Source organism: Salminus brasiliensis, chromosome 16, assembly GCF_030463535.1.
Source record: "Salminus brasiliensis chromosome 16, fSalBra1.hap2, whole genome shotgun sequence".
Lineage (NCBI taxonomy): Eukaryota > Metazoa > Chordata > Actinopteri > Characiformes > Bryconidae > Salminus > Salminus brasiliensis.
The window spans coordinates 27,941,782-27,949,281 of NC_132893.1; the positions used below are offsets into that span (position 1 = coordinate 27,941,782).

General features: G+C 45.7%; 2 non-coding genes across 2 annotated transcripts; both read left to right on the top strand.

Moving 5' to 3' along the window:
- The first annotated feature begins 3,234 nt into the window (after window positions 1-3,234).
- Window positions 3,235-3,307, top strand: trnar-ccu (transfer RNA arginine (anticodon CCU)). Its single transcript has one exon. It is a non-coding gene; the product is annotated as a tRNA-Arg (tRNA).
- Window positions 3,308-5,388: 2,081 nt separating this feature from the next.
- Window positions 5,389-5,461, top strand: trnar-ccu (transfer RNA arginine (anticodon CCU)). The gene has a single exon. It is a non-coding gene; the product is annotated as a tRNA-Arg (tRNA).
- The last annotated feature ends 2,039 nt before the right edge of the window (window positions 5,462-7,500 follow it).

Sequence of the window (7,500 nt, forward strand, 5' to 3'; positions counted from 1 at the left end):
CTAGCCCAAATGGCCTAATGGATAAGGCACTGGCCTCCTGAGCCAGGGATTGTGGGTTTGAGTCTCATCTGGCTTGTACTCCAAGCAGAGTGGCGCAGCGGAAGCGTGCTGGGCCCATAACCCAGAGGTCGATGGATCGAAACCATCCTCTGCTAGACATTGTATCTTTTTCGAGACCATTGAGTTGGACATGACATTTTTTCTTCAAAACTTGACTTCAATTTCACATCTGCCTCAGCATTGCAAGCTCCTACAATTCTGGATATTTGATGCTGCCACAATGTGGATCTAGCAGAGTGGCAGTTAATTAAAACACTTGATTTTGGGTATGTAGTGTTCTGAAATCCACATTTTCCCGGCCAGCCCAAATGGCCTAATGGATAAGGCACTGGCCTCCTAAGCTAGGGATTGTGGGTTCGAGTCCCATCTGGGTTGTACTCCAAGCAGAGTGGTGCAGCGGAAGCGTGCTGGGCCCATAACCCAGAGGTCGATGGATTGAAACCATCCTCTGCTAGACATTGTATCTTTTTCGGGACCATTGAGTTGGACATGACATTTTTTCTTCAAAACTTTACTTCAATTTCACATCTGCCTAAGAATTGCAAACTCCAACAATTCTCGTTATTTTATGCTGCCACAATGTGGATCTAGCAGAGTGGCAGTTAATTAAAACACTTGATTTTGGGTATGTAGTGTTCTGAAATCCTCCTTTTCTTGGCCAGACCCAATGGCCTAATGGATAAGGCACTGGCCTCCTAAGCCAGGGATTGTGGGTCGGAGTCCCATGTGGGGTGTACTTCAAGCAGAGAGGCGCAGCGGAAGCGTGCTGGGCCCATAACCCAGAGGTCGATGTATCGAAACCATCCTCTGCTAGACGTTGTCTCTTTTTCGAGACCATTGTGTTGGACATGACATTTTTTCTTCAAAACTTGACTTCAATTTCACATCTGCCTCAGCATTGCAAGCTCCTTCAATTCTGGATATTTGATGCTGCCACAATGTGGATCTAGCAGAGAGGCAGTTAATTAAAACACTTGATTTTGGGTATGTAGTGTTCTGAAATCCACATTTTCCCGGCCAGCCCAATTGGCCTAATGGATAAGGCACTGGCCTCCTAAGCCAGGGATTGTGGGTTCGAGTCCCATCTGGGTTGTACTCCAAGCAGAGTGGCGCAACGGAAGCGTGCTTGGCCCATAACCCAGAGGTCAATGGATCGAAACCATCCTCTGCTAGACGCTGTATCTTTTTCGAGACCATTGTGTTGGACATGACATTTTTTCTTCAAAACTTTACTTCAATTTCACATCTGCCTTAGAATTGCAAACTCCAACAATTCTCGTTATTTTATGCTGCCACTATGTGGATCTAGCAGAGTGGCAGTTAATTAAAACACTTGATTTTGGGTATGTAGTGTTCTGAAATCCACTTTTTCCTGGCCAGCCCAAATGGCCTAATGGATAAGGCACTGGCCTCCTAAGCCAGGGATTGTGGGTTAGAGTCCCATCTGGGTTGCAATCCAAGCAGAGTGGCGCAGCGGAAGCGTGCTGGGCCCATAATCCAGAGGTCGATGGATCGAAACCATCCTCTGCTAGACGTTGTCTCTTTTTCGAGACCATTGTGTTGGACATGACATTTTTTCTTCAAAACTTGACTTCAATTTCACATCTGCCTCAGCATTGCAAGCTCCTACAATTCTGGATATTTGATGCTGCCACAATGTGGATCTAGCAGAGAGGCAGTTAATTAAAACACTTGATTTTGGGTATGTAGTGTTCTGAAATCCACTTTTTCCCGGCCAGCCCAAATGGCCTAATGGATAAGGCACTGGCCTCCTAAGCCAGGGATTGTGGGTTCGAGTCCCATCTGGGTTGGACTCCAAGCAGAGTGGCGCAACGGAAGGGTGCTGGGCCCATAACCCAGAGGTCGATGGATCGAAACCATCCTCTGCTAGACATTGTATCTTTTTCGAGACCATTGTGTTGGACATGACATTTTTTCTTCAAAACTTTACTTCAATTTCACATCTGCCTAAGAATTGCAAACTCCAACAATTCTCGTTATTTTATGCTGCCACAATGTGGATCTAGCAGAGTGGCAGTTAATTAAAACACTTGATTTTGGGTATGTAGTGTTCTGAAATCCACATTTTCCCGGCTAGCCCAAATAGCCTAATAGATAAGGCACTGGCCTCCTAAGCCAGGGATTGTGGGTTTGAGTCTCATCTGGCTTGTACTCCAAGCAGAGTGGCGCAGCGGAAGCGTGCTGGGCCCATAACCCAGAGGTCGATGGATCGAAACCATCCTCTGCTAGACATTGAATCTTTTTCGAGACCATTGAGTTGGACATGACATTTTTTCTTCAAAACTTGACTTCAATTTCACATCTGCCTCAGCATTGCAAGCTCCTACAATTCTGGATATTTGATGCTGCCACAATGTGGATCTAGCAGAGTGGCAGTTAATTAAAACACTTGATTTTGGGTATGTAGTGTTCTGAAATCCACATTTTCCCGGCCAGCCCAAATGGCCTAATGGATAAGGCACTGGCCTCCTAAGCCAGGGATTGTGGGTTCGAGTCCCATCTGTGTTGTACTCCAAGCAGAGTGGCGCAGCGGAAGCGTGCTGGGCCCATAACCCAGAGGTCGATGGATTGAAACCATCCTCTGCTAGACTTTGTATCTTTTTCGAGACCATTGTGTTGGACATGACATTTTTTCTTCAAAACTTTCCTTCAATTTCACATCTGCCTTAGAATTGCAAACTCCAACAATTTTCGTTATTTTATGCTGCCACAATGTGGATCTAGCAGAGTGGCAGTTAATTAAAACACTTGATTTTGGGTATGTAGTGTTCTGAAATCCTCCTTTTCCTGGCCAGCCCCAATGGCCTAATGGATAAGGCACTGGCCTTCTAAGCCAGGGATTGTGGGTCGGAGTCCCATCTGGGTTGTACTCCAAGCAGAGTGGCGCAGCGGAAGCGTGCTGGGCCCATAACCCAGAGGTCGATGGATCGAAACCATCCTCTGCTAGACATTGTATCTTTTTCGAGACCATTGAGTTGGACATGACATTTTTTCTTCAAAACTTGACTTCAATTTTACATCTGCCTCAGCATTGCAAGCTCCTACAATTCTGGATATTTGATGCTGCCACAATGTGGATCTAGCAGAGTGGCAGTTAATTAAAACACTTGATTTTGGGTATGTAGTGTTCTGAAATCCACCTTTTACTGGCCAGCCCCAGTGGCCTAATGGATAAGGCACTGGCCTCCTAAGCCAGGGATTGTGGGTTAGAGTCCCATGTGGGGTGTACTACAAGCAGAGTGGCGCAGCGGAAGCGTGCTGGGCCCATAACCCAGAGGTCGATGGATTGAAACCATCCTCTGCTAGACATTGTATCTTTTTCGGGACCATTGAGTTGGACATGACATTTTTTCTTCAAAACTTTACTTCAATTTCACATCTGCCTAAGAATTGCAAACTCCAACAATTCTCGTTATTTTATGCTGCCACAATGTGGATCTAGCAGAGTGGCAGTTAATTAAAACACTTGATTTTGGGTATGTAGTGTTCTGAAATCCTCCTTTTCCTGGCCAGACCCAATGGCCTAATGGATAAGGCACTGGCCTCCTAAGCCAGGGATTGTGGGTCGGAGTCCCATGTGGGGTGTACTACAAGCAGAGTGGCGCAGCGGAAGCGTGCTGGGCCCATAACCCAGAGGTCGATGGATCGAAACCATCCTCTGCTAGACGTTGTCTCTTTTTCGAGACCATTGTGTTGGACATGACATTTTTTCTTCAAAACTTGACTTCAATTTCACATCTGCCTCAGCATTGCAAGCTCCTACAATTCTGGATATTTGATGCTGCCACAATGTGGATCTAGCAGAGAGGCAGTTAATTAAAACACTTGATTTTGGGTATGTAGTGTTCTGAAATCCACTTTTTCCCGGCCAGCCCAAATGGCCTAATGGATAAGGCACTGGCCTCCTAAGCCAGGGATTGTGGGTTCGAGTCCCATCTGGGTTGTACTCCAAGCAGAGTGGCGCAACGGAAGCGTGCTTGGCCCATAACCCAGAGGTCGATGGATCGAAACCATCCTCTGCTAGACATTGTATCTTTTTCGAGACCATTGTGTTGGACATGACATTTTTTCTTCAAAACTTTACTTCAATTTCACATCTGCCTAAGAATTGCAAACTCCAACAATTCTCGTTATTTTATGCTGCCACAATGTGGATCTAGCAGAGTGGCAGTTAATTAAAACACTTGATTTTGGGTATGTAGTGTTCTGAAATCCACATTTTCCCGGCTAGCCCAAATGGCCTAATGGATAAGGCACTGGCCTCCTAAGCCAGGGATTGTGGGTTTGAGTCCCATCTGGCTTGTACTCCAAGCAGAGTGGCGCAGCGGAAGCGTGCTGGGCCCATAACCCAGAGGTCGATGGATCGAAACCATCCTCTGCTAGACATTGTATCTTTTTCGAGACCATTGAGTTGGACATGACATTTTTTCTTCAAAACTTGACTTCAATTACATATCTGCCTCAGCATTGCAAGCTCCTATTATTCTGGATATTTGATGCTGCCACAATGTGGATCTAGCAGAGTGGCAGTTAATTAAAACACTTGATTTTGGGTATGTAGTGTTCTGAAATCCACATTTTCCCGGCCAGCCCAAATGGCCTAATGGATAAGGCACTGGCCTCCTAAGCCAGGGATTGTGGGTTCAAGTCCCATCTGGGTTGTACTCCAAGCAGAGTGGCGCAGCGGAAGCGTGCTGGGCCCATAACCCAGAGGTCGATGGATCGAAACCATCCTCTGCTAGACTTTGTATCTTTTTCGAGACCATTGTGTTGGACATGACATTTTTTCTTCAAAACTTTCCTTCAATTTCACATCTGCCTTAGAATTGCAAACTCCAACAATTTTTGTTATTTTATGCTGCCACAATGTGGATCTAGCAGAGTGGCAGTTAATTAAAACACTTGATTTTGGGTATGTAGTGTTCTGAAATCCTCCTTTTCCCGGCCAGCCCCAATGGCCTAATGGATAAGGCACTGGCCTTCTAAGCCAGGGATTGTGGGTCGGAGTCCCATCTGGGTTGTATTCCAAGCAGAGTGGCGCAGCGGAAGCGTGCTGGGCCCATAACCCAGAGGTCGATGGATCGAAACCATCCTCTGCTAGACATTGTATCTTTTTCGAGACCATTGAGTTGGACATGACATTTTTTCTTCAAAACTTGACTTCAATTTTACATCTGCCTCAGCATTGCAAGCTCCTACAATTCTGGATATTTGATGCTGCCACTATGTGGATCTAGCAGAGTGGCAGTTAATTAAAACACTTGATTTTGGGTATGTAGTGTTCTGAAATCCACCTTTTACTGGCCAGCCCCAGTGGCCTAATGGATAAGGCACTGGCCTCCTAAGCCAGGGATTGTGGGTTCAAGTCCCATCTGGGGTGTACTACAAGCAGAGTGGTGCAGCGGAAGCGTGCTGGGCCCATAACCCAGAGGTCGATGGATCGAAACCATCCTCTGCTAGATATTGTATCTTTTTCGGGACCATTGTGTTGGACATGACATTTTTTCTTCAAAACTTTACTTCAATTTCACATCTGCCTTAGAATTGCAAACTCCAACAATTCTCGTTATTTTATGCTGCCACATTGTGGATCTAGCAGAGAGGCAGTTAATTAAAACACTTGATTTTGGGTATGTAGTGTTCTGAAATCCACTTTTTCCCGGCCAGCCCAAATGGCCTAATGGATAAGGCACTGGCCTCCTAAGCTAGGGATTGTGGGTTCGAGTCCCATCTGGGTTGTACTCCAAGCAGAGTGGCGCAACGGAAGCGTGCTGGTCCCATAACCCAGAGGTCGATGGATGGAAACCATCCTCTGCTAGGCATTGTATCTTTTTCGAGACCATTGTGTTGGACATGACATTTTTTCTTCAAAACTTTACTTCAATTTCACATCTGCCTAAGAATTGCAAACTCCAACAATTCTCGTTATTTTATGCTGCCACAATGTGGATCTAGCAGAGTGGCAGTTAATTAAAACACTTGATTTTGGGTATGTAGTGTTCTGAAATCCTCCTTTTCCTGGCCAGACCCAATGGCCTAATGGATAAGGCACTGGCCTCCTAAGCCAGGGATTGTGGGTCGGAGTCCCATTTGCGGTGTACTCCAAGCAGAGTGGCGCAGCGGAAGCGTGCTGGGCCCATAACCCAGAGGTCGATGGATCGAAACCATCCTCTGCTAGACGTTGTCTCTTTTTCGAGACCATTGTGTTGGACATGACATTTTTTCTTCAAAACTTTACTTCAATTTCACATCTGCCTCAGAATTGCAAACTCCAACAATTCTCGTTATTTTATGCTGCCACAATGTGGATCTAGCAGAGTGGCAGTTAATTAAAACACTTGATTTTGGGTATGTAGTGTTCTGAAAACCACTTTTACCTGGCCAGCACCAGTGGCCTAATGGATAAGGCACTGGCCTCCTAAGCCAGGGATTGTGGGTTGGAGTCCCATCTGGGGTGTACTACAAGCAGAGTGGCGCAGAGGAAGCGTGCTGGGCCCATAACCCAGAGGTCGATGGATCGAAACCATCCTCTGCTATACATTGTATATTTTTCGAGACCATTGTGTTGGACATGACATTTTTTCTTCAAAACTTTACTTCAATTTCACATCTGCCTTAGAATTGCAAACTCCAACAATTCTCGTTATTTTATGCTGCCACAATGTGGATCTAGCAGAGTGGCAGTTAATTAAAACACTTGATTTTGGGTATGTAGTGTTCTGAAATCCACTTTTTCTTGGCCAGCCCAAATGGCCTAATGGATAAGGCACTGGCCTCCTAAGCCAGGGATTGTGGGTTAGAGTCCCATCTGGGTTGTAATCCAAGCAGAGTGGCGCAGCGGAAGCGTGCTGGGCCCATAACCCAGAGGTCGATGGATCGAAATCATCCTCTGCTAGACATTGTCTCTTTTTCGAGACCATTGTGTTGGACATGACATTTTTTCTTCAAAACTTGACTTCAATTTCACATCTGCCTCAGCATTGCAAGCTCCTACAATTCTGGATATTTGATGCTGCCACAATGTGGATCTAGCAGAGAGGCAGTTAATTAAAACACTTGATTTTGGGTATGTAGTGTTCTGAATTCCACTTTTTCCTGGCCAGCCCAAATGGCCTAATGGATAAGGCACTGGCCTCCTAAGCTAGGGATTGTGGGTTCGAGTCCCATGTGGGTTGTACTCCAAGCAGAGTGGCGCAACGGAAGCGTGCTGGGCCCATAACCCAGAGGTAGATGGATGGAAACCATCCTCTGCTAGACATTGTATCTTTTTCGAGACCATTGTGTTGGACATGACATTTTTTCTTCAAAACTTTACTTCAATTTCACATCTGCCTAAGAATTGCAAACTCCAACAATTCTCGTTATTTTATGCTGCCACAATGTGGATCTAGCAGAGTGGCAGTTAATTAAAACACTTGA